The sequence below is a fragment of the Neofelis nebulosa genome, chromosome 9 (assembly GCF_028018385.1).
Source record: "Neofelis nebulosa isolate mNeoNeb1 chromosome 9, mNeoNeb1.pri, whole genome shotgun sequence".
NCBI classification, from domain to species: Eukaryota; Metazoa; Chordata; class Mammalia; order Carnivora; family Felidae; genus Neofelis; species Neofelis nebulosa.
This window is the reverse complement of record NC_080790.1, coordinates 58,416,137-58,440,844: the sequence shown is the minus strand read 5'-3', so window position 1 is coordinate 58,440,844 and position 24,708 is coordinate 58,416,137. Positions and strand designations below refer to the sequence as shown.

General features: G+C 42.6%; 1 protein-coding gene across 8 annotated transcripts in view; it reads right to left on the bottom strand.

The window, feature by feature from the left end:
* SERTAD2 (SERTA domain containing 2) overlaps positions 1-24,708 on the bottom strand; it is a 117,033-nt gene that overhangs the window by 12,590 nt on the left and 79,735 nt on the right. For 2 of the 8 annotated variants that reach the window (XM_058683912.1, XM_058683917.1), the window contains one exon: positions 12,820-12,909. The exons of 2 other annotated variants lie outside the window; for them this stretch is intronic. The gene's annotated coding sequence lies outside the window, so the exon portion shown is untranslated. Of the gene's footprint in view, positions 1-5,712; positions 5,864-9,478; positions 9,560-10,013; positions 10,347-12,819; positions 12,910-12,980; positions 13,375-24,708 lie in introns of those variants that run through there. 4 more of the 8 variants (XM_058683913.1, XM_058683914.1, XM_058683910.1 and 1 more) reach the window with 4 other exon arrangements.

Here is a 24,708-nt window from a genome sequence, read left to right as displayed (position 1 = left end):
CACATTCTTCCAGTTTCTTATGGGGGTAGCAGCAAGGGCCCCTGGAAAAATTACTGTGTGTGTGTGTGAGACTTCCAAGACCCAGAGAGGGGCCGGCCGGAGAAATGGTTCTCAGACAGCCTCTGCAACACGGGATGGTCTCACTTCCCTTCTCGAGTCTACTTGCCTTAAGGTGCATTCTGGATCCTGTTTTTGAGGCGGTCCAAACGGAGAGCCTCTGGTCCTAAGAAAGGACTCCTCCCACCAGCCCCAGGGCAGAACTCTGAGAAATGGTGCTTCCACTGTCAAGAATGTCACACAGCAACTCCCAGGCAGGAAGGAAAAGCCTGATCCAACTTCAGTGGGGGGAAGCCACATTTGCTTAGACAACTTGCTACACTGTTAAAATATTACACCTTAAAATACACACGGGACTCAGAAATCTGATAACCTCGGCGCTTTTAACACCCTCCCTGGCGCAAGTTAACAACAAAACACACCCGGAGAACACAAAGGCCACCCTGAAATGGACATAGTAGGTGGCGGTGCTGGCGAAACAGCTCACAGAAACAGGCCCAGTCCTCCAAGGGCTCCCTACCCGCAGCTGTGCCACGCCACACGCTCCTCCTCGCAGTGACCACGGATCCCCTAGCGTGGGGGTGGGGGGTGGGGGGTTGGTGGGGGGGGAGATCCGCTGGGCCTCCAGGAGGGTGCAGAAAGTGGGGAGTGGAAACCGCCCTCCCCAAGGCCGCCTTTCAGACCCCAAAGTGACTGCCTCTGGCCTCGGGGAATGGCGGAAACACAGGGGCAAAATTCCAACGGGGAGAAAGCCTCCCTGCTTATTTACAGGCAGGGTAAGGACTCCCCGAAGACAGGGGAGAGTGTTACTAACACAAGCCCTAAAGCTGCCTGCACCGGGAAAGCTTTTTTCGCAACAAAACAAAAAAAACAACCGAAGCTCATCCAGGACGACGTCCCCGCAGTAACATCCATGCTAATTGGTAAGTAAGACAAAGCCTTCCCTAACAAATCAGCAATGTAATTATGAAGCCAGTCACTGGAGGAAGCCAGTTCGGCGCGCTCGGGCGCTATTCTGAAGCTGTAACCCGACACCACTGTTTGCCGCGGCGCCGCCTCCCGGCTCGGCCCGCTGCGCAGGGGGCTCCGGGCCGCAGGGCTCTGCACCGGCTGTTTGCTAGGCGTCAGACACTGCATTTCCACGGAGACCCGGGGAACAGTCCTCTCTGCTTTCTTGACACAGCCTTAAAGCCTGGAGACAAAACCGAAATTCGGCCAGGAAGTCAACCCCTAACTAAAGTAACAAAACAAAACAAACCCAAAAAACTTGGACTGTTTGGGAATGTCTTCTAATGTCCACATTTAAGAAACTCGAGCCGCCTCTCTCGTGATTTTTGCATACTTCTATTAAATTGAAGACTGTTTCAGATACTGTCGGTTTGTCAAATATAACCTTTTCTCTCGGAAAAAGAAAAGGCAAAATTTAAATGTTGACAACTAACTGCAGTTAGTAAGCAAAACAGACTCAAATTCTGGGAGAGAACATTTCAAGTAAATATTTCTTTGGAATATAGTATGGCCTTGTTAATAAACATCTGGAAAGAAAAATAGGCTTTTTCGAATGTTACTGTTAAGTAGTATAAAATGTTTCTAATATCCTGTCTTATTGGTTCCTCCACCAGCTGGGAATTTTAGGTTTTAAAGCTAAATCTTATGAAGCTAGGGACATCAGTCACCTTCTTCCAAAGACAGTGGAAATGCTAGCAGTTATTTTATTTTACCGAAGGATTCTGGCCAAAAGCACCCCACCCTTGGAGTAAAAGATTGAGCAGAAATATACAGTTTCTGAACTTAAGTTTAACAACAACATACTCAATATTTGCTTCAAAATCCTCGAGAGAAAACCCGGACCCGGAGCTGAAACAAAATTGACAAAATGTTGACAACTATTGAAACTGGGTAATATGTACAAGGGGATGCATGACACTCTTACTTTTGAGTGTTTGGAATTTTCCGTAATAAAAAGTTAAACACACACACACACACACACACACAACATGTCAATACGTATGTTTGAAATTCTACAAACTAAAAAAATCAAATAAGCACAATAAATTATTTACACCCTCAGCGAGAACTATTCTATTAACTTGAGAGGTTAGTTTACACAGAAGGCAGCTATTAATGCTCCGTGTAAACTAAGTACGCCAGCCCAGTACAGGTCAACTCCTTTCAAACTCTGAAAGACAGCACATCACATTCAGCCACAAGGGGGTGCAGGAGAGCAACAAGGCACGCCTGAATTCTGATTATTCACTGCAATTCTACCTACAGACTTCTCAAAGTATACACATTTCAGAGATTGTTCCCAAATTGCAGTCTACACAGGACACTGCTAAGCGAGCCAAGAGGCTTGCCAAGGCCAAACTAAATTACATTATTCTATGGTTCAGACTGAATAATAAACTATATGTAGAAAAAGGCTGTTGCCTGTGTATGTGACACTGATGTTTCAAAAACCATGGTTAAAATCCCTGGAGGATTTCTGAAGTGAGAACACACACAACAACAACAAACATACAAACCCAAGTATAAGATGAGAACTTGGAGAAGCCAACAGTTCAAATTTTCCAGTGGAGGTCCTAACCACAGTGGACTCCCAACCACACAAGTTAGTCTCAATGGTAGCATTAAGAATTTTACTAGTATTGAAAAGCCTTCAATAATCTTATTGCTTCTTAAGAACTGGAAATTACTTCCACACTGAACAGATATGGCTTCGGGCAGTTATTTGGGAAAACTTCAAAAAGGATATTGGGGAGGAGTCATTTAACTATAAAATGTAACAAAGTTAACCTTAGAGAGATAATGAAACCAGTTACTGTGTAACTACTTGATGAACTATTTTTCTACTCAATTACAAGTTGATGTTCTATGATGATGTATGTTCCATAATAATGTTCGAAAGAAATTAACTACTATCACCAAACTTTCCATTTGAAACTTTGTAAATACAAACATTATTTTTTATAATGATTTATTATAATCATTTAAATTCTGATGGTAGTAATTCATGCTTATTTGGTGTCAGGATCATCTTTAGCATGCTGAATCTAAAGATTCATAATCAATTAAGGAAAAAAAATTGTTAGATTTGAATTTCTTTCCTTCTCTTAAGATAATGTGCCTGTAAAGTCTAGCCAGCCTTGCCCCACCCCCATTCCCGTACATAATGAAAATATTTTTTTCTCCTGTATTTATAATTGCTTGGATGGGATTCTGGTTTCAACCCTCCTATAGCACCTTTTCCCCAAAGATACCTTGTTTTTCCCCCTCACACTAGAGACCTTTAATAAACAATGTCAGGGGGAATAAAAGGCTTTGGATAGAAACCAATGCCTTGCCAAAAGTAAGTGACAGGTTTGCTTTTTGTTTTTTTGTCCTGTTTTTGTTTTGTTTTGTTTTGTTTTTTTAAAGAGGGCCATCAGATATATAAAACAGTCACACTGAAACAGGCAAATGTACTTTGTTCAAATAAATCTGTGCAAAATAAAATTGCATCTTTAGTTAAAACAAAAGGTTGCCTTCCACGTTTTGTTAGCCAACTAGTTACCACTGGATGAAATGAATAAAAACTAAGTATGCTACATCAGGAAGTGTTTCTTAAACATTATGGGGTGTTTTTAATCTTCTTTGCTTTCAAATTCAGAATACTTTACTGTATACTATACTGTATTCTGTATTACTGTGAAAGATCACTTTAAAGAAGACAGATTATAAAATATTATTCACAAATATCGAACATATTTCATCTTTTAACTTCCACATGCAGTCTAGTTAATTTTTTTTTTTTTAATTTACTTACTGAGTCAAACTAAACATTGTACTGTATGGTCCAAATCTGGATTCCTTCAAAAAAATCTCTACAACATGACATAAGAAGATAAAAACTGAAGGTATAGGATAACAGAAATAGACTTAAGAGACATGTAAAAGGGAGGGAACTATTTTGCTGTGTAAATCACAGTCCCATATAAGCCACATCCATACTCAGAATGTTTTAGTTACTCCTAAGAATTGGGCAGGCTAGTGATAAGGTCTTACAAAGACAATTTAAACTTTATATAATATACTTGAGAAATTCACAAAGTAGAGAAAGAAAATGAGGACACAAACTAGACTCAAGAGCTGTGAATGATACTTTATAAATATGTCAGCCATTCATTTTTACAAATAATACTTTGGGGCCACTTTGAGATGAAATGTGTTTCTTTCTGAAGACTTCTACCTATTGATAATTAATGACCCATGGAACACAAAGTCACTTAGTCAAAGACAATAAAAATAATCAAAGTACCACACTGAATATGATAAATATTTATTTTCTAAGGAACTGACCTCTTAACACTTCAATGGTCTCCAATGATCCCTAAGGAGAGCGGGCCTCCCGTCTACCACACTTGTGATCCCTGACATTCCAGTCCTCCTGCCTATCTTCAGGGGTTTCAGAAGCGAGAAGGCAGGTGCCACTTGAGGACTCCACATTTTGAATTTAGAAACCAGCTACCATCAGGCAGCTAACAATCATCATCAGGTCAAATCTACTTTATTTTACGTTCCTGGATTCAGTAAAAAATGCTTTGAAGAAAGCAGCCTGTTTTAAAAACTATTCAGAAAGGACCACCACCAGGTTCAAGACAAGCAGAAAGGCAGCACAAAAATTTCTTGTTCAGCTGCAGACCACAAAACTCAAATTCCTCTGCTGGATGGCTTCTCCAACTGCGGGGAAGACACGGAAGTACACACGCACATGGAGATTCCCTCCTCAAAGGAGGAGAGAAATCTGAAAAGCAAGTCTGTATCAGGTATTATAAAAATGGGATAACCACTCAGGGAGGCTCGGTTTAAAACAGGTGCCGCCTCATTATCTCCTTAGCGTAGCTAGAATTTTATGCAAACCTGTGCTGGTGTAGAGATGACCTTGGGACTTTCAGATTCCCTGAGCTGAACTCAGGCAGCACTTCTAAACACCAGGGTGGGGTACTCCAGCAGCCCTGCTCGAAGCCCCAGGAGCCCCGGCGTGGCAGGGAGTGATAAGCAGCTGGCCAGGAGAGGAGAGCAAGGAGCTAAAGGTTGATGTGCAGCAAGTGGCGTATCCATCCGAACGTAATTTGAATGTAATCGTCTAACCACGGCATATCCAAGCGGTTCTTTTCACTTTCTGTTCAGCAGATTCACACAGCCCACTGTAAACATGAGTGTGTGTGTGTGTGTGTGTGTGTGTGTGTGTGTGTGTGTGTATACATAAAATGCCCTTAAGAGCCAGAATCCCTTCCCCTTCACTATTCTACGTGAAACCCCCTAGAAGCACAAAAACGCTTGGTTCAGCATCGTTTCCTCAGTTAACCGCCTATGAAGATTGTTAAAGCAGAAACCTTGGAACGACTTAATAACTCTGCAAAGTTACAGGGTTTTTGCAGACAGACAAAAAGATAGTAATTCAGACACGAATTCGTTTTAAGAACATAGGTTTGCTGCTACCTGGAGTCACTAGAGAAACAAAGCTGCCTTTGGGCACCTAAAACTAGTCAGACCTGCTGTAGCAGTTGCACAGTGGCTCCAGACCTGCCCTCCACTCTCCTCCCTCCAGCCCCCACCCCACGCATCCGCATAGCTCACTCCACTCCGGGGCGGTGCCGGGCCGGGCACACTCACCCCTCGTCCTGCCGTCCCTGCTCATGGCCAGGGCCAGCGCTCCACACACAGTGTGCAAGTGTAAGGAGGGGCCACACAGGCCAGCAGGAGCTGACTCCGGTCTGAGCTGAGAGCAGCCCTGGGGATGGAATACAGCTTACGTGGTCCCGGGTTTCTAAAATAGATAAATCAAATTGTGGTTGTTTGTGTCAGTGAATCCTGGCAGGTATTTCTAATTAAGTTCAGATGAGGGACAGAAGACCTTGAGAGGAGACAAATGAGGCTTTCCAGCTTTTGGAGCCATCAGACCACAAAGGGAGCAGAATTTCCAAAAGGGAGTTTGCATTGTCTATATGAAGTGCTTAGTTTAAATGATAAGTATTTGTTTTGTTCTATTAAAAGTCATACGTTTTCAAAGATACTGTGAGGTTTTTATTTTGAAATTTTTATTTGTATTTCAATGAAAATTTTTAGACAGCCAAGCATGTTTTGTCTCATGATCTTTGAGAAAAAAGAAAAAAAAAAAAAACCCACAAGGCATCTATTTATTACCCAGAATAGGAATGTCGTCTTATTGGCCTGACATATGCCATTCACAGATTCATACAAAGAATGAACTGCCACACAGTGCTCATGGAGAAAGACACTGCTCCACACAATGAGTGATGGGCGCTCCAGGGGACAGTTCTGTTCACAGGGTTTCCCAGCATCTGCACAGAGGGCAGAAGTTTGCTTTTCATACCAATTGCACTGGCCATTGGAGACAATAATTGTTTTAAAAGACACGCCAGCTTTGGTTAGTAGCTGTTTCCTTCAAGAATATTAAAACTAAGTTGAAAACCCACATACTTTTTAAGCAGGAGTCCCAGCTTACGGGTTTCTATCATTTGTTGAAGTAATACATAGTAGCAGCAGGTAGAAAATTATGATTTATACATATGCAGTGGCCAAATCTTAGATTTTCATGTTCTGCTGGCCAGTATTAATTCATGGAAAGACCTATGAAGGTAGGTGTTACCTTTACTGCGAAGCCATTTTTCACTTAAAACTGGAAGCCTGCCCTCTGTGGTGCCTTTGGCATACGTGTGATCTTTGGACTCGGTAATCAGAGATACCTCTCTCTTTCTCTTTCTGTCCTTTGCCAAGAAACTACTGCAACCAGAACCATCTCCTATAGGATAGATCTTAACAGTAAGTATGAAATTTCTGTAGCAACAAAGTTTTTAAAAAATTCTAAAAGTGAACTGAGGTTCACACTCCTCAATGCCATATTTACCTCTGCATGTATTTAATCCACATCGAATATTGACAAAGTGGTCTTCATTTTTCTGACAGAAATTAAATGTAAAATAAAACACCATGCTTTTACTATAGGTGTTAATGAGGAACCACAGCAAAAAACAAACTCAGAAAGTTTCTGTTGTAGCTTTTACCTTTCTTGGTTAATTAAAGTAAAATATCGAGGCACCTGGGTAGCTCAGTGGGTTAAGCGTCCGACTTTGGCTCGGGTCATGATCTCACGGTTCATGGGTTCAAGCCCCACATGGGGCTTGGTGCTGACAGCTCAGAGCCTGAAACCTGCTTCAGATTCTGTCTCCCTCTCTCTCTGCCCCTCCCCCATTCATGCTCTGTCTCTCTCTGTCTCAAAAATAAATAAACGTTAAAAAAAAATTTAAAAGGGGCGCCTGGGTGGCGCAGTCGGTTAAGCGTCCGACTTCAGCCAGGTCACCATCTCGCGGTCCGTGAGTTCGAGCCCCGCATCAGGCTCTGTGCTGACAGCTCAGAGCCTGGAGCCTGTTTCTGATTCTGTGTCTCCCTCTCTCTCTGCCCTCCCCCGTTCATGCTCTGTCTCTCTCTGTCCCAAAAATAAATAAAAAATGTTGAAAAAAAAAAAATTAAAAAAAAAATAAATAAATAAAGTGTAAAATATTTTGACGGAGGGTAGCCTTGTAGTAAAACTTCATACTGATAATCTGTAGTATGCTACTTCGACAAAAAAAAAAAAAAGACCACTGTATGCATTTGTCTGTATTTTTGACCTCCTCCACACCTTTTTTTTAATGTTTTGTGTATGTGTCTTTCTCAAGTAGTGTTGTACTTTTATTCTGCCATTAGAGTGTTATGTAAAATAGTGGATGCCAAAAGCTATCAGTTGCTATACAAATTTGAGTGAGTTTTAAAATATCAAGATTTTTATTATTTTCTATGCTCATTATTGATAATTCAGTGCATGACAACTGGGTAAAATTCATATTTCACCCTCTCACTGAAAAAGCTTTCAAGGGGGACAATTCAGCAAACAGGAGTCTAAAGGATTTCAAAATCTCAATTAATATCCTTCTCTTAGTTCTTAAAGGGAAACAAACCTGAGCAGCTGTTACCTAAGAAGCTGTGACACTTGCCTGACAATAAAACTGTTCCTTAGGACATCTTGTTGTATACTTGGCTGGTATTATAAAATGTGAGTCCTCTCACCTACCCATTGTGATAAAGCAAGGAACACACTGAGTGTCAAAAAAGAAAAGAAAAAAAAAAGGCTCTCAAATCCATTTCCTAAGATTTCTCATCTGACAGCAACACGGTTATGTATGTTTCAATTAGGAGGAGAGGAAAAAAGTAAAAATTATTTTCAAGGATTCCAAACTTGAGGAACAACATAAATAACTTTACATTAGCATATAATCCCCTCTAAGTAAATCAATGAAGCTAAAAGAAAACTTTCTAACATTCATCTTTTTTTTTTCTTTCCACAAAGAAACGGATGAAATTTATAGGAAAGCAGAGATCCGTGAACAAGCTATTCCTGCTCATGCCAGAAGCTGGGTCTTCGGATGGGTATTTTCATCCTCGCAGCACACTCTAGCTCACTCAAATCAGAATAGACTGCTATAAAAAGTGGGAGCAATGGGAGGAGCTCTTGGAGTGAGCCGTGCCTTCTGGTTAGCTGAGCAACTATCCCCTTCACCCCCCTCAGCACAACAAAGAAGAGACTCTCAGGTGGACTGCCCTCCAGGGGTTGAGTGGAGCCAAGAGCCCACTTCAATCTTGTCAGAGGCCAGTCCCTAATTACAGAACGCTACTTTGAACACTTAAGGCCTCGAGGATCCTATTGGCTACTACAACTTCTAGGTTCTTTACACACATTATGGCCATTTCTTAACAGATATTGGGAAATCAAAAAGCATATTTCATGAACAAAGCTTGAAAACATCTACTATCTTCCTTAAGACTGAGGCTGCCCAATTCGATTCAAATAAAAACTGCTACAGTCTGAGGCTGTATGTCTCACCCTGCTGATTTGCCCTTCCCTATTCAGTGCCTGTAAAAACTTACTTTCTGCCACCCCAAACATCCTGAAACTACCCGGTTTGAAAGCAAAAAGTTACTCTAAGACAAACTATACCTAATCTTTTTGTGAAATTTAGACTAAACCCCAAACCCTACTCCCTTCTCAATCTATTACTCCTACTTCTGCTAAAGGCAGGATGATTGACCGCCAAGAATAAAAATAAGAACAATTTATGATTTTCTTTAGATGCAGTGGCCCTCGGATGGCACCCTCTGTCTTAATGGTACAAAGTCCAGGGCCAGGGCCAGCTGGCTCCCCGCAGCCCCCTCCCTTTCAGTCAGAGGCGGTTACCACCAAGATGACTTGTAGATTTCTAACTTAAAAGCCAGTGAGACGTTAAGTTGAATACACACACATATTCAAAATCAGCTCACTTGTCACGGGCGAAAGCAGAGAAGAGAGGGAGGATTTCAAGCTAAAAACGCAAGAGAAACTCACAGAAACACACTATAGCAAGTTGGATGCAGACCCGGTCACGGAACCCAAAAGTGAAGCAGCCTTCGCTCCAGCAATCCGAACCTTAAAAAAAAAAAAAGTCTCGTACGTTCACAACAACACAACGGCCACAACACGCACACACATCCCAGCTGTAGAAGCGACAGCTCCAAGCTCCCTTCGCCCCACTGCTGGGCTCCGGTTAGCTCCCGACCACCTCCTGACCTGGGTCCGTGACTGCCCGTCCCCTGCCCTTCCCCCAGCAGATCTGCCCGGGTACGCCGGGGGGTCCCCGGCCCTCGGCCCGAGGGTCTAAGGGCGCGGGGCCGGGAAGCAGTGGGAGGGAATGCTTGTCCGGGTACCTGCTCCAGGCCAGGTCCCTCTCACCGAGGCGCCCGCGACCCCCGCGGCCGGTCGGGCCCCTCCTCCGCCCTCCGGGCTCTCCCGGCCCTGGCCGGTCCAAACGCTGCCCCCCACCCATCGCCAGGAGCCCGGCGCATCCGAGGATCCCCTCCAGCCTGGCGCCGGGAGAACTTACCACATGCAGCTCCACCTGGGAACTAACGCATCAGGAGGGGTTTCTGCCCACTCCTCAAGCTACTCTCTCTCCATGCGGAGTCCCCGCTCCGGGGGCCCGAGGGTGGCGCCGGGGAGCGGGCAGGAGACGAGACCGAAGCTAAGACTCCGCAGTCCTCTGCCGGCGCGCTCGGAGCATTATACAATGGTGGAGGAGGCGGCGGCGGCGGCGGCGGCGGCGGCGGCAGGCAGGCAGCGGAGGAGGAAGCGGGAGGCGGGCGGAGGGGGCGCCCTGACCGAGGGAGCGGCAGCTCGTGCTCCAGCACTCGCCGTGCAGGAGTGACGTGCGGCCAGCGAGCCTCCCGCGAGCTCCGGGCCCCTGGCTCCACAGGCCCCGCCCCTCTCCCGGCCCCGCCCCTCTCCCGGCCCCGCCCCCCTCCCCCGGCGGTCCCGGGAGGCGAGATAAATGCCGAGCCGGGCCCCGGCCGCTGCAGGAGCAGGAAGGGGCAGGCAGAGCACGGGAGACGTCGGGTGGCAGCGCCGCCCACGGCTCCCTCCCCGGCCGGCGCGCCCTTTATTTTCTCTCAAGGAAAGGCTTAAAGAGAAGGCGAGACGAAAAGAGACACTCCGGCCAAGGGACCACAACTAACCACCAATAATCCCCTCACACTCCAGAAAATACTCATGCAAATGACCGAGCGGCTAGTGACAAAGGCGGCGGCGAGTGCAGCGCGCGCACAGCCCGCTGAGTCGCGCGACCGCAAATATGACAAGCATCTGAGCTATTCGGCAACTTGGGGCCGGTCAGCAGGGCGGGCAGGGTCCCGCGGGGGAGGGGGGGATAGGAGGTGAGGGGCAAAAATTCGACCCCGAGGCACGGCGTCCACGCTGCCTGCGCGGCTTTCGAGATAGGCGTCCCTGGAGGGCGGGGGGCGGCAGCGTCTGCAGCTGGGACACTCCCAGACGGCCAGGTCTCCGGACGCACGAGTGGCCTGCAGAGATGTCCGAATGGCAGGACGGAGGCTCCAGCTGGAGCCGGGGGCAGAAAATGCCCCTTGCGTGCGACAGTCTCGGCCCAACACCTCGAAATGGGTCACCAAGTCAACAGTACTTTCGGAGTAGGACGGAACCGAGTTGCATCCTTCGTGGCCGGCTGCGCAGCGGTGCAGAGCCGGCAGCCGGCCGCCCGCGCTGGCAGAGCCCACGCAGGTAGGGAAGCCAGGCTTGGAGACGCAGCGGGGTCAGAGGCCCCCGGTCCTCCGCCCAGAAGTTTCATGTGGATAACCTTTTCCCTCTCCTTAGGAAAGCTTCTGCTTTGAACTACTTTCATTTAGCAGAGAAATTTATACTAACTGGGAGAGCTGTGTGTGTGCCTAAGTGGTGCGAATTTAAAACACCAGGAAAAGAGCTCCCCCGGAAAATTAATGATTATTTTAAAAGTTAAATGCGCGTTCAGTGTAAAGATGTTACAAAAAGTAATTGAAGCATCTTAAAATTCTGGCTGCCACCCCAATCAGTATCATCTCAGATAGCTGGCGTTTAACGGTCCGCTCTACTAGTTATATTTAAGAATAATAAAGCTTTAAGACCTAACATAAAGGTGATTATAAGTCGTTAACATCGAGACAAGTTTAGACCTATTCGAACTGTTCTGCAATGATTTGTTATCAATCAAATTGATGAGCTTACTGAAATCAAACTTGGTTTAAACTGTTGGTAGAGGAGGCAGTGTTTCTTGTGTTATCTTTAAGGAGAATAAAAAAGGATTTTACTTGACCCTCAGTATAGTTAAAATCTTACAGATTTTTCTTTAAGTATAACCAATGCCAAAAGCTAATTATTTGTGGATGTCTTTAGAAAGTCTCATTATAATGGCGCTCCAAATGACACATCATGGAAGTACTGTGCGGGGCCCTCTGTAGGTCCTGCTCAGTCTGTGCCTCGGCGGCACAGCATTCAAACATTTTGCTGCGAAGCCAAGATATTTTTCATTTCCAGAGTTCTGCCTTTTAGAGACAACACTAACTTCTAACAGTTTCCCAACCACCCACTCCCTTATACTTTCAGCGCTCACTTTTAAGGAAAAGCCATTGAAACAGAAGCTGCAATAATCTCTTCCTGTGATATCTTTGTGACAGAGGCCAAAGGCTCTGTTGAATTTAAAATGAATTTAAACCGTTTATCCATGAACTGAAGTTAGCAGCAAGTTAGACCTGCAGAATTTTTGTGACACTTGAATATTTTCTAGCAAACGGATTACCAAATGCAGTGTTCCTGTAAAAAGAACTAAGATCTAAGTGACAATCTTTGTGTCTCCAGACACAGAGTGGGCCCGTGATTCTTCTAAGGCATGTAATTCAGGAAAGGTTTGCATTCTTAGGAGAGCAACTTGAGTTTTCAAGTGAAAAGGTTTTCGCCTTTCCACACCTTGGAAGGTAGTAACATCTTAACAGTGTGCACGTTATATAGTAGGAGTTCCACTTCCCCCACTTTTAGAGTCTGGTATCTTTTGTCAAATCGTGAAGTGGCAGCTTCAACAGCTGCCGATGTGGTCAGACACAAGGTGGTTAACCACCCCTCCCCCAGCCCGAGCCCCCGCAAGCCAGCACAGCAATCCCTGCCTGGCCCTAGGAACCCAATTCCACCAAGATAAGGAAAGGCTCTCCCTGAGCTTTTGAAGTCAACTCCCTTCAGTATGCAACGGCACGCTTTTTAAAAAATCATTGCTTATTCCCAGCACATGAACAAGAAATGTTTAGTGAACATGTAAGTGTGGTTTTCACTCCCACTCTTTGGGACATTAACAAGCCCATTTAAAATAATCCTACCCTCAGGATTTAGAGTTTAGAGTTTCTCCTTCTCGCTTTCACATTTAAGAAATTAGGCCAGTCATCCGCATTTAACTATCAGGAACGTATCTGTTTAGGGAGAAAACAAACATTGCTTTTGTAAGTACAGAACTGTAATAGTAAATTATAAAAATACTCACTGGTTTAGTTTCAGAGAGCTACTTCTCAACACGGCTTTGTAGTTCTGGCTACTAGTTCGCACTTCACTGCTTCTCTTTGAAAGTTTCTGTACCTTCACATCGTGCAAACTTCGAGACGACTTCACTGACTGAAGGCCACTTTTAGCACTTAATTAGCATGCACCCAAGAAATGACACCAGGACAAGCTGGTTATATAAACTGAGAAACAAAGACTTTAAAACAGTTTTACACTTTAATTTTTCTTTCTCCCTTATTACATTTTATCTTTCCGGTTCCACTTGAAATACTAGTAATAATCATCCACGTATACACCTTGAAACTATTGGTCTTCGGGGAAAAAAAAGAAAATAAACATTTCAGTTATTGAAACATATTGTATGCGGCCAGCTAGGCTAAATAATCTCTTTATGGAAAATATAGACATCCTTCCTGAACCTGGACTTCTCATTCACTGACAACTGAAAACTGTTAACTTAAAAAAAATTTTTTTTAATGTTTTATTTATTTTTGAGACAGAGAGAGACAGAGCATGAACGGGGGAGGGGCAGAGAGAGAGGGAGACACAGAATCTGAAGCAGGCTCCAGGCTCTGAGCAGTCAGCACAGAGCCCGACGCGGGGCTCGAACTCACGAACCGTTAGATCATGACCTGAGCCGAAGTCGGACGCTTAACCGACTGAGCCACCCAGGCACCCCTGAAAACTGTTAACTTTAAAATAAACTTCTGGGAGTCACATCACCTCACTGATTACCAAGGAGTCATACGGGACAGAAGGATTTGGAAACCTCAACGCTCTAGAGAAGGTGGCACAGACAGGTTCAGTACTTTGCAGCCACTAGCAATTTAAAAGGTCACTGTGCCAATGGAACATGTTAACACATCCACTTCTGCAGACTCCCCCTCCACCTCTTCCTCCACCTACTTTTGTCAGGTCTTTTTCCCCGTTTCTCCCTGAAGTCATGGTTCATTCGCACAAGCAGATCTTCAACTCCAGTGAAGGGCTGCTTTTGCAAAGCTTCCTTAATTATTATGGGACTGCTCTGCATTGACAGCCCCTTATGTTCTGAGAGAAGGTTATTCTTCTGTTAGAGATATGCCTTCTTCCCTTTTAAAAAATCTGGCAATATTTAAATATTTAAAATATCTTAATGATAATATTTGAAGAAAATGCTTTTAAAACCTTTTTTTCCCCTAACATTGTTCATTAGTCCCTTCTCACCATTGCTAGGAAAAAAAATGGCTTCTGCTGGGCATTACTTTCCTTCTTATTTCATTTGCCACTATTTTCCACTAAAATCGTCAGATAGGGACGCCTGGGTGGATGAGCTGGTTGAGCTGAGAATTCCAATCTTCATCTCAGGTCACGATCTCACAATCCATGGGTTCGAGCCCTGCACCAGGCTCTATGCTGACAGGGAGAAGCCTGCTTGGGATTCTCTCTCTCCCTCTCTCTCTGCTCCTCCCCTGCCTGTTCTCTCTCTCTGTCTCTCTCTCTCTCTCTCTCTCTCTCTCAAAATAAACAAATAAACTTAAAAAAAACCTTCTGATAAACTGCGAGGTCCAATTTGGAGCAGCCCTTCTTAAGAGACTACAGCTCTCACCCTCTCCTCAGGTGGAAACTACTGGTAACAACTCTATGTTTCCTTCCTGCTAGATGCTGCTCCACTAGGACTGGTGGTGGCTTCTCATAAGCATCTCTTATTGTCCTCTGTTCCCCACACAGCACTACCCTCTCGAGGGCCTCTCCGTGTCGACTCTGTACTTCCTGTCTATAAACCATTCTCCCTTCTTGAGCACTTCATACTCTTCTCAAGACACTCAGCATCACCGGCACCCACAGAAAGCGTCAATGAATGTTTGAGACCGCACAGCCTCCAGACCTTCCCTGTCCTCGGGAACCAGTCTGAGGGGGACGATGAGTCCCGGAGTAGGAGTTTGAAGATCTTGTACAAATAAATCACTTAATTATGACTGACTCTTTAGTTTCTTAATCTGCCATGTCACAGGTTTAGGGTCAGCCCCAGTTCCAGGGAAAACAGCACAGGTTGTTTGTTGGTCGGGAGATCTGGGGTCTAGTTCCTCAGCCACAGCCAGCCGTGAGGCTGAATCAGATGCTTAGCATCACGGGGCCTGCTTTCACACCCTTCAAAAGGAGGTGCTCAGGGTCAACGATTTCTGTAGCCCCTTCCCAGAGCTAGGAGACTATAAAAAAGTGATTACAATGTAGACTACCCCCATAGGGGAGTTTTAGACTCAAATGAGATAACCTGCTCAAACTGGAAGAATATAAAACCAACTTCACATTCACAAATTTCCAAAAGAAAGAAGAAGTACAAATAATGATAATATACTCCATTCAACAGAATATGTTCTTGGAATCATTTTCCTATCTAGAAGACAGATTTGAGCAATCTATCCACATTCTCCTGGATTTGTTACCCGTTATGGTTCAAGTCACCCCGCCCCCAACCCCAACGTTTGGATAGAAGCAGGATGGTTTATAAGGCATTTTCATACGGATTTACTTGTCCGCTCTTCAAAACACCTTCCCTGTGCCACAGGCAGGACAGGTCCTCCTTCCCACGTCTTACAGAGGAGTAAACAGAGGCTTGGAGATGAACCAGCCAATTGAACTCTTTTATCAAGCTGACTCCCAGGGACAAAGAAGGTCTGGAGGCTGTGATTCCTAACATTCACTGAAATTGTGGAAGCCAGGAAAGACGCAAGCTGAGTGTCTTGAGAAGAGTATGAAGTGCTCAAGGAGGGAGACTGGGTTATAGGCAGGAAGTACAGAGTCGACGTGCAGAGATCACCAGGAGGGTAGTGCTGTGCCAGGAGCTGGACACCACTTTGCTTTGACCCTATACTAGAGTCATAAAATAACAACAATTCTACTTCTTACCCAAAGAACCCCAACCCTGCTTGTCAGCTTTGTTAGCATCCCCTTTTAGCCCACAAAATTAATACCCCATAAACAACACAACAGAAAAGAAAGAAAACTCATCACACCATTCAGTCCCCTCACTCATGTTTACGGCTTTGTCTAGAACCTGACACGGCAGATATTTGTTAAGTTTTCACTGAATGAATAATTTAAGGAATGCTGAAGTGTTTATACCCAGTTTCATAAAGTCAAGGGGTTAATCTTTCCTGCTGTGAGCAATATAATATTGTCCTTGTAACTGCTTTTCAGCAATTCTAAAATATGCATTTGGGTTTAACATAGCTAAAAGGACTAATGGGCACTCACAAAGTACTATTAATCTATACAGTCTCACGACTGGGGAAGTAACCTCGCAGATAAATTACTGCTGAAATTCCACCATTCTGTATTCTTTACAAAGGTTTTCTCTTCCTACTTACTTTAAGAAATAAAAGTCTTGGTCAAATGGTATTTAAAACCACAGCAGCATTTGATAATTATGGGGGGGAAAAGACTTGCCTATGCAAATTTTCCAGTGATTACCTGGATGGTTCAAATGACCACTTCTCACTGGCACCTTCCTGCCCTCTTGGTCATGGAATATTAAAAAAATATGCCAATAACCAAATATGTTTTGAACATCATCAACCAATATTAACTTCCAGGAAAACTTGGTAAGACGATGACAGCAAAAGTAATTGGTTTTAACAGTATTACTCTAATGCTGGCCATCTTTTATGTTTCAAAACCAAGCATTTATATGACTGGCTAGACTAAATTCTCTTTTCTGCTATATACATGGTCTCATATCTATTGTAGAAACTATCTAGGATTGTGTACCTTTAAATCACCTATGAATAAAGAAGTCACTTAGGAAAATGATGGTAATTTGGGGAATGTAAATAATATAATCCATTTTTGAAGTCCCAGCTATGAAAATTCTACCCTGAGAAGTTAAAAAATTTCCAAGCTTTAATGTGTAGAGATGCCCAGGAAATGCCTCCAAGTTCAGGCTATGAGGCATCATTAGAAAAGAAACATGTTGGGGCGCCTGGGTGGCGCAGTCGGTTAAGCGTCCGACTTCAGCCAGGTCACGATCTCGCCGTCTGTGGGTTCGAGCCCCGCGTCAGGCTCTGGGCTGATGGCTCAGAGCCTGGAGCCTGTTTCCGATTCTGTGTCTCCCTCTCTCTCTGCCCCTCCCCCATTCATGCTCTGTCTCTCTCTGTCCCAGAAATAAATAAATAAACGTTGAAAAAAAAATTAAAAAAAAAAATTTAAAAAAAAAAAAAAAAAAAAAAAGAAAAGAAACATGTTGACAGACAACCCAGCTTCAATGGAAACATAGTATACAACTAAAAATGAATCCACTTGTTTGACCTTTGCATTTTTTTTTATTGGATTTTCTGGAAGAGGCAACACCTAGGTAAAATGGTGTAGACCTTATCTTTTCTTTTAGTCACCAATGTAGAAGTTTTTATTAAGTTTATTAAAGTTTTTTTTTTTAAGTTTATTCTGTTGCCAGAATAAACAGTAAGACTTTTTCAAAATTATCAAACTGTCCAATCATACCGGTCCCTTGCTTTAAATTGAAAAAAGGTTGTATTTTTAAGTTACAAGGTTTTTTAATTTAAAATTTCAGAAACACACAGAGTGAAGTCGAAGTAGGAAGACGTAAAGCAAGCATCCCAGCTAAACACTAACACATTAGATACCCTGGTGTCACCAGTCAATTGTTTTGCTAAACATGCTTTAAATATTGAACCAAAAATTTAATCTTGCTAACTAACATTTGTTTCAAAACTGTTTTCTCAGAGAAGTCTTGTTTGAGTTATATGAAACTCCTTAAATGGACAATTATCAGAGAAACTGATAATTAAGGGGAAAATAATAGTGTGAATGAGCTATATGTAACTTCCCTTTTTAAAAACAGAAGTTGAATCTGTGTGACACCAAATTTAGAAAGGAGAATGAGAGAATATCATCTATAGTATAGACGCCCATTGCTGTTCTGTTCTGTTACAAATTACACGCTACGAACTTGAGTTTCCTCAAACAATACATACATCTAATCATTCCTAAAAATGATTCTCTTAAGAGAAAAACATAAATGTGAAAGGATTACATCAAATAAAAAAACTCACTTAAAAAGTGCCAGATTCCCTGACTTTCACTAATTATTCATTTGGCCTCATTACACACGGCAGCACAGTCCATCCTAGCACTAGCTTTTGTGGGAATAATACTGGTAATTTCAGCACCATTTATATTTCCTTTTAACTTCATTTTAGGAATTAAGACCCAAATTACAAAAAGGTTGACAAAAATTGTAATGCATCAGATGTTCATTTTCAATCCATTCTCATTTGTTACCACTTTAGAACTGTTAAACATCATACTTCTAGTTTTTGTGATAAAAAAAATAACAGCTATAAAGACTTCGGATTTACTATTTTCACATCCGGCCAAAAATGAAAAGTGAGAAAACAGAAATCTTTCCAAAAGTTCATCAGATGAAAAGAACAGAATTAATGGGGAACTATACCACTTATGAACAAGAATACTTAATACTTTATAAATATCACTTCTCTCTCCCCTCAACTCATCAATAAATTATATGCAATTCTAATTTAAATACCCCTTTTCTTTTCATGGAACTTGGTAAGCAAATCCAGAAATCATCTGGAATAGCAAAGAGCAAAAGATAGCTGTAGTAAGTTTAAAGAACAAAATGGGGGATGCATCCTGTCAGATACCGAGGCTTATTATAAATTACTAGTAATTAAGAGAGTGCTGTGTCATAGGGATAGATAAATAGATCAACAGAACAGAATTGACAAGTGCAGAAATAGACCCACGCATATAAGAAAGTGTATAATATGACAGGTCTGATATTACAGATCAGGGGGAAAGAGCAGATTATTCAATAAATGGCTAAGGGCCACTTGATTAACTGCATGGAAAATAAAATTAAGTACCTAATATCTTTCCAAAACATATATTCTGGTGGACTAAATCTAAATACGTAAAACAAAACTTTAAAACTTTTAAGGAGAGGGGCGTCTGGGTGGCTCAGTCGGTTAAGCATCTGACTCTTGATTTTGGCTCAGGTCACAATCTCATGGTTCGTGAGATCAAGCCCCACATCGGGCTTCACGGTGACAGCATGCGAGCCTGCTTGGGATTTTTCTCTCTCCTTCTCTCTCTGCCCCTACCCCATTTGTGCGCTCGCTCTCTCTCTCTCTCTCTCTCTCTCTCAAAATAAACATTTTTTTTAAATAAATAAAACTTTTTTTTTTTTTAATTTTTTTTTCAACGTTTTTTATTTATTTTTGGGACAGAGAGAGACATAGCATGAACGGGGGAGGGGCAGAGAGAGAGGGAGACACAGAATCGGAAACAGGCTCCAGGCTCTGAGCCATCAGCCCAGAGCCTGACGCGGGGCTCGAACTCACGGACTGCGAGATCGTGACCTGGCTGAAGTCGGACGCTTAACCGACTGCGCCACCCAGGCGCCCCAATAAAACTTTTTTTAATAAACTTTTTTAAAGTCTTTATTTATTTTGAGAGAGACAGAGACAACACGAGTGGGGAGGGGCAGAGAGAGAATCCCAAGCAGGCTCTGCATTGCCAGTGCTGAGCCCCACGTGGGGCTCGAACTCATGACCATGACCTGAGCTGAAATCAGGAGTCAGACACTTAACTGACTGAGCTACCCAGGCACCCCAATAAATAAAACTTTTAAGGAGAGAATATAGGAGAATATGTTTATGGCCTCAGGATAAAGAATGTGAGATTATGGTCTGATTGCTAAGATTCAGACTCACTTGCTTTTGCTTTGCTCTGTGCCTTGAAATGTTGACCCCCTAGGGACTAAGCTCTTTCGCCAACTAGCTGCCAGCTGGATTCAGCAAAAGCAAGGCACCAGAAGGAGGCCAGTGGGTCAGAGGGGAAAGAGGCTTGGGTGTTTCTTTCGTGACCCTTCCTGCTTTGAAGCCCTGTCATGGCAGTATCCATCCCTCCACACCCACAGCTTCTGCGGTGGCCCCCTTCTCCAGGATATCAACTCTGCCGAATTCAAGCAATACCATTTCCTCCCCTTCTCTCAGATCTAAGGACAGGAACAGCTTCCTACTGTTGTTGGTCTTCCATGCCTCAACTTTTGTCACATCTCTGTAAAAAGTCCCTTTAATAAGTCTCGTAAGTTGTATCATTTGAATGAAATTGTTTCCTGCCGAGATTTTGACTACTCAGAAACTAGACACCCAGTGCAGAAACCGTAAAGAAAAAGATCAATAATGTGATTACATTAAACTTAAACACCTATTAAACAAAATACACTACAAACAAAATAAAGGGAAGCTAAAGGCTGTGGAATGACATATGTGATTCATATAATCAACAAACGATTAGTATCCAGAATAAAGACCTTTTCTGAATCAAGTTTTTAGAAGTCCTAAAACCCAACAGAAAAGTGGGTTAAAGAGGAAAGAAACTTAAATGTCCAACAAACATGTGAAAAGATAACTCAATCTCATCGGTAATAAGAAAAATGCAAATTACAAAAAGATAGTTCACAGCTATCAGATTGACTGTTTTGGAGATAATCTGACATGAACTAGTAAAGTTGGAGATGCATCCACTCTACCCACAGACATGCAGTCTCTCTTACTGGGGTGCCATGAAAAAAATAAGCCCTACAGAAAATGATTCAAGTGCCTATTTCCTCAGTTCTCCCATGGATGGTATACAGTTAAAAACCAGTCGTGTGTTGGTAAATGTTCACCAACTGGCTGGGTCGATGCGGAAAGAAGCCTTTATCTGTAGCATGTACTGATTTCTGTGGTGTAAATAGCCCCATCACGGCTGATTTGAAGCCTCCCAAATGAACTCAAGAATTAGAAAGGGATTCACATGATCACTCTCAGGGGCAGGTGTCAGTCCCTAACTCCAGCCCAAACACAGGAATCATTCTAGATTTACAGGAAGGAAGTTAATTCATTACATATAATGGATGTCTTAGGGTACTGGGGCTTAATTCTCTGGAGGAATTCTGGATGAGAAGAGCTGAATCTAGAATCTTAGAGAAACTCTTGTTTTTATCCCCCATGAAAACATAGAAGAGTATTTGTAGCTGCTTTGCTTATAACAGCTAAAAATTGGAAACAACCTTAATGTTCACCAAGGTAAGAGTAAACTGATACACTTGAAAACTATAGTGGTTAAGAAGTACTAACGGTACCTATATCAACGTGGCTAAATCTTAAAAAAACATAATGCTGAGTAAAACAAAGCAAGCTGTTAAACATGTACAGTATAATCTCACTATATAAAATCTTTTAACACATGTAAAATATGGCTATACATTGTTTACAAATACATAGGCATGCAATTACAGAATAAAAACATTAGAGATAAAAAAAACGTTTAGGAAAGTGGTTACCTCTGGTAAACAGAGGAGGGAAATGGAATCAGGGAGAGACACACAGGTGGCTTCTCTTTTATCTATAATGTTTAATTTCTTTTTTACAAACATGAAAAGCCAAGTAAGTATGTTGGAATACACAGTGTGAATTTATTGATTTAGATTTCATCAGGTTAAAAAAATACACCTTATTTTCTTTCTTCCTTATGGTCCCCATGAAGTAGAACTTCAGAAGTTTTTCTCCCACAATTTCTTAATCTCTATTAATAAAGCATTGAGCAGTATTTATATTTAATGTATTTATTCATTCCCCATTATTTCAGTAATAACTTATTCCTTACACTCATTTTGATATATTATCCTTCTCTCTCTCCTAATAACAGACTGTAAAATCCAATGATGACTCTACAGTAACCTAAAGTTCTTAACAGGAAGCCCAGCTGACAGGTCAACTGTAAGAGAATAACTGGGATAAAGTCCATGTATTTCTCACCCAACAGGCTAACTTCTATCATGCTAGGAAAGATCAAAGTTTCCTCACAAAATAGGAAGGCTTGTTACTTGATTAATATGCCAAATAATGCATTTAGCACTAAAAAGTGAAATCGTGTGCACGTATGTGTCTGTGCATTCTAAAACAACGGAAACACACTTTCCCCATGAAATAAATATCTCTCACTTGGTGTTGAGGTGACCACTGGCTGCTATACCAAATGCATTTTGATTCTTTCTTATTTTATGTCTCTCCACATAGGCATAGAAATAAAGCCCACATGCTCTCCTGACCTTTGGGGACATGATGGTGTCTCAGTGCATGGGTAATGTGACTTTTTTCAGAGATTGTCTTGAAATAAGCCTATGTTTTAAATACACACTTTTCTGCGTGCTAGCAGGCATTCTGAAGCTAGGTGGTTCTAAATAAAGAACTCTAGTCAACAACAGGAAATAACTCCCACAGAAAAAAGGGGCAGAATACAAACTCTCACCAACTCTTGTACACAGTTCACAACGGCCTTTTGTTCTGTGCACATTAAGCCTGAAATCTTTACTTTTCAGAGCATGTCTGGGCCTTTGCAGAGCAATTAAACCTTTCTTTTCCATTTGCTGGTGTCCTTGCCTTCTTCTCTCCGAGGAAGTTAACCTTACAACTAACTTCTTACTATGAGGTAGCAGATCAGAAAACGGAACAGTTTCTATTCTGAAACTTAAAGTTTTTTGTTTTTTTTTAATGGAGCTTCTCATGGGGAAAAAAAAAATCAATTCTCAGTTTAAAACTCACTTTTCCTTCTAAGACATACAGTACTGCATAAACACACACATATGTGTTCTAAAAGAATAGATTCATCTACAATATGTGTTTCTAAATCTATCAACAAGGATATATCATATCCACCCATAAGTCTAGCTTGATGGGTTATTAACACTTTGTTAGCGACATTTCAGCAAATCAGTGCAACTGGGAGATGAATTTATATTCTAGTCAAAGGTTTCCATCTTGAGTCTTTTGTAAAAAATTGGGAGAAAAATCCAGACCCCAGGCTAACCAAATAAAAAGATATCTGAATGATAAGTTTTTCAAAGTCAAAGTGACTCCTACTGGAATGGGTTGGTGGCATTCAACTCTAGGACAACACAGGTATTCCTGACGAGAAAACCAGTCCAAGGAAAACAGCTTAAATATGACTACAAACTGCTATTTCTTCCCTCTCGTCTACACCCAGCCTTGCCCTCTCCACTGGCTCCTTCCTGAAGTCAATAAATTATGGACCCAACACTCTCTGTCTTCGGTTTTAAAGCAAGAAGTAATCTTTCTGTGCTTCAGTGCTGCAGGGAGACCAGTAGCTGCTCCTGTCTCTACCCTTCACTGCTTTAGTCCCTCCTCCTTCCTCTGGCGTCTGCAGGACACTACTGACCACCCCTAGAAAAGAGCACCCAGTGCCCTCTAAGCACCAAGGCCAATGGACACTCTTCCCAGTTCCTCACATTACTGAGCGCCTCGGTAGCATTTGACATTACTGACCACCTCCAACCATCTCTTTCAGTGAGTTTGGTTAAACTATAGCCTGCTGGTTCTTATCTCTCTGGACACTTAGAGTTTCCTTTGCTGGCTCCCCTTCGTCTGACCTCCCTATAAACCTATAGTTCTTGACTTTTTTCCAAAATCACCTCCGGTTGCAATTTGGGACCATAGAGGGTAATTGAGGTGAGTGGGGAATGGGGGTGGTTGGTTAGGATATCAGAATCTTCAGGAAAATGTGAAGACACAAGTGTTTTGAGAACATTCTGCCCACTGATAATCACTATCCAAATGTTTGTATTCCCTATGGTTTTCTTTTTGCTCCTTCTTCTCTTCTCATCCTATAAACTCCCCCCAGGCAACCTCACCCACTCTCAGGGCATCTATATGCTAATGATTCACAAACCATTAACCACATTCCAGACCTTTCTCTTTGAGCTTCATATCTGACCTTTATATAGAGAGAGACCATATATCCCAGTTTGTCAGGGTCATTCCTAGTTTATGCTTGTCATGGCATAATTACTAATAGCACCCTGTTTCAATCTCAAAACGGTCCTGGTTTGAACAATAAAAGTATATAATTAGCCTATTTCTATCCCATTGCCTATTAGACATCTCCACTGGGTACCATAAAGGCACCTCCAAGTCACAGCACATCTAAAATTGTCCTAATCGTATTTTCCTTAAATCTGCACCTCCTCTTGAATGCCTAAGAATGGTTAAGTTACCAACAAGGTACCCCTGGTGTCTAGGTTGGAAATCTAAGATTCAAAGTATCTTCCCTCTCTCTTTCCCTCGCATTTAACCAGACATAGAGTCCTGCCAATTTTCCCTCTTAAATACGTTTCAAATATGTCCCTTCCTCTCCATTTTTCCCATCACTGCCCTGGTCAAGACCCTAATCATCTTTGATTTTGATTACGGCAACAATCCATCTCCCTACTTCCAGTCTTGAATATTCCCCCTCTAATCCATCTACACCACCTGCTGCACGACTGGTAGCACACGAGGTACTAAAAATACAAAATGAACAAGAGATGCTCCCACCAAGTTCACGGGAAAAACTAACTCATCGATGTGATGCAGTGGGTTATGTGGTGATAGAGACACAGAGTGACAATGGACACATATGAGTGGCCACAGAGCCTGGCCAGTGTGAAAGCCATGGTGTCGGTTTTAAGACAAATGGGGATTAGTCAAGGTCATTAGCAGCAGAGACAGGGAGGTGAGAAATAGCAGTGGATATGGGTACAGATCCGAAGTTTAAATTGCAAGCAAGAAGTAGCTACATACAAGACTAAGGAGTTCAGCTGGGCATGTCTAGGAAGGCCTTGGGTGCCACATTAAAGAGTTTGGACTTTA